Raw genomic sequence first — 2,782 nt, 5'->3', positions numbered from 1 at the left:
ATGCGGAAAGCGCGGAGGCTAGTTGGCCTCAGCGTGCAAGGCAGGGGGCCGGGTCTCTATCGGCCACATTCCACGCCAGCCTGGTAGCCTCGGCGTCAGGTCTGTGCCCCTCTACCGCCAATCCGGAAAGGGCAAGTCCGGCCCCCTGGAAGTAGGCCGCGGCGGGGTGTCTCTGTCGCCCGGTGCCTGCTCAACGCGGCCCTAGCTGTGGCCGTTCATTAGAAGGGACCCTCAGGTTCCATGCGTTGGGGTGGCAGGGATGTAGATAGGCGCCCAGCCGAACTCCAATGGACACCAATCGCACCCCAATGCGTCACCTTCAGTGTCTGGGGGCCCGCGGTGTCCTCTCTCACTGCCAGCCATGGCCCCTCCCACCGTGGGCCGCGCCGCTAATGTCCGCTCCCTCTGGCCGCTACTCCACCTCTCACCGCCAGCGTGCTATGTGGCGGCCAAGGCATCTAAGGCGTCTTCCTTCCCTCTCTACTGCAACCCGGGCCAGCCGGCCCACAATCCTCTCTCTACCCAGGGGCCCGGGGAGGTCTCCCTCAGTCTGCCGCCGTGCCCACCACCTCACCTCCGTGGCCGGCGGCGGGTACTCTTCCTCACAGGCCTCTCGGTGGAGCAGTGGGTCCTCAGCAGCTGCCAGGCAATAGCGAACCCGGCGCCTCGCGCTACATGCACGCGCGGGCCGGACCCACCGTGGCCGCACCAGGCCTCCCGTAGTGTCACCCCAGGCCGCTGTCTCTGGGCTCGGCTGTTCCCGGGCGGTCCTCCGGCTCCTCCCCCTCGCCGTTCCGCATTGGTAGGCCGCACTGTAGGCCTCGCAACCGCCGGCGCTAAACCGACTCCTACCACTCGCTGTCGGCCCCCACCCACATCAGGGGCCACGGGGGTGTCAGTCGAGGTGGCTGATGGAGGGCTCCGGATAGCGGGAGCCTGTGTTGCAAAAGGCCGGTGGCAGGAGCTCGGAAGAACACATCCGCTCATGCCGCCATCTCGGCAACGCCCCCGATGCACCCTCTTTAAATTGATCTTTAAAGACAAGAGCAAGCAGACAAACGCTGAAGACCAAAAATTACTTTAGGAATGCTCGAAAGCCGATGCATTCCACTAACTGGAAGCTGGTGCAAGCAAGTGCTTTTAAAATAGGTAAGAGGTTTCAACACAAGGTGGTCGACATATCAATTTTAAGAAGTAGACCGCAAGAGAGATCAAATTTAACAATAGCAGAAAGGGTACGTTTTATTATTCTCATGAAATAATGCAAAGTTCATGAGTTGCTAAAGATCAAGTGAGCGTGTACTCCGGTACTGCAAGTTGAACTCAGGCTAATTAAACATTCAGGTATGGAAAATAAAGAGGTTTTAACGTAATTGATTTAGATATTTAATTCAGATTTGATGAACTGGTACTATGCTTTTTTTCTTCTTTTTTATTGAGGCTGAGAAATTATGTGTGAAGAAATTATTTCTCCTAAAGATGAACCTGTTGAGGTCTGGAATGGATTGAAAGGAAAAGGTATGTTAGATACACAATCTAGGGTAAAATGTTTGTTAAAAGTAAAACAGAAGAAATTTAAAAGAAAATAGGTGAACTATCAAATGATGTAATTATGAACTAAAATTTAAGGATGAATACAAGTTTATGGAATTCATCCGTTTTCAATTATATTTGACCAGCAGTTTCTTTTTATGAAATTGATAATATGAAAATGTAGACTAGCTGTACTGGGTTGCATTCATGCATTTAAAAACAGTCCAAGAGGGGCTATAGCTTGGTGTGCATCATAGGAGTAAAATCAATTAACATTGACAACAAATCAAACCCCCAATAACATTCCTTCTGAACCCCCAATAAAGGTCAGAAGAAAAGGGGAGCATGGCCTTCATGGTCTAAATCATGGGAATTCTTGAGAGGGTCCTGAAAGATCGACAGTCACATAAGTAAAATATACAGAATGTACATTCGCCAAGCAAAGAGAGTGGTAAGAAGTAAGGCTACCTGAAAAGGCCAAAAGGTACTTACTCCGAGGAGAAGAGATGGACAGTGAGTAACATACGCAATGACCTGACATGTTATTGAGAGTGGAGGGAAAAGTGCAACCCTGAAAGAGTGCCCAGCATTGAGGTAGGACCCGATCGCCACAGTTGGCTCTGATACCAGCTCACATAATTATCCAACTGTTGTTCAAGATGGGAGGCGAAGAGGCCCACCTGCACGGGACTCAAGAGAAAGCTAATCAGGTAAACTTAGTGATCCATCGTCAATTTGTTTGAGTCGCTCAGAGTTTCTGAGTACCAGTCAGCAAGAGCATTCGGACACCCAGGAGAAACTCAGCATGAAGAGTGAGGCATCCTGCTAGACAACAGTCTGAAAGGTCCAGCAGGGTATTCAATGTGCTCCCTTCCAACTTGTTGATGTAGTAAACGTCTGAGATGTTTTTTATGCAAAAGAAAATGTGCCAGGACCTCTAGGTTGTCAGCATTAGTGAGTGTCCTCTCTTTTGGGACCGCAAATTTCCGAGCACATGCTCCCATCTTTACGAGTGAGCATCTCTTGAAACGTCTTCTCTCTGGACTTTCCTCAGGAATTGGCCACAAGACTGCACATTGAGATGTTGTGGGATTCAAATTTCAGTGAGATCATGCAAAATATCAGGATCTCAACATCAATCTTGAGTGAAAAGTCAATTAATCCATTTCATGTAAAATAGCATGCTTTGACTACTAGATCGTGCTCAGCAACCATAGCAGGGCAAGGAATCCACTGAAAACATAGTTGA

The sequence above is a fragment of the Lissotriton helveticus genome, chromosome 2_1 (assembly GCF_964261635.1).
Source record: "Lissotriton helveticus chromosome 2_1, aLisHel1.1, whole genome shotgun sequence".
Classification (NCBI taxonomy): Eukaryota; Metazoa; Chordata; class Amphibia; order Caudata; family Salamandridae; genus Lissotriton; species Lissotriton helveticus.
Note: the sequence above shows the minus strand (reverse complement) of the source record.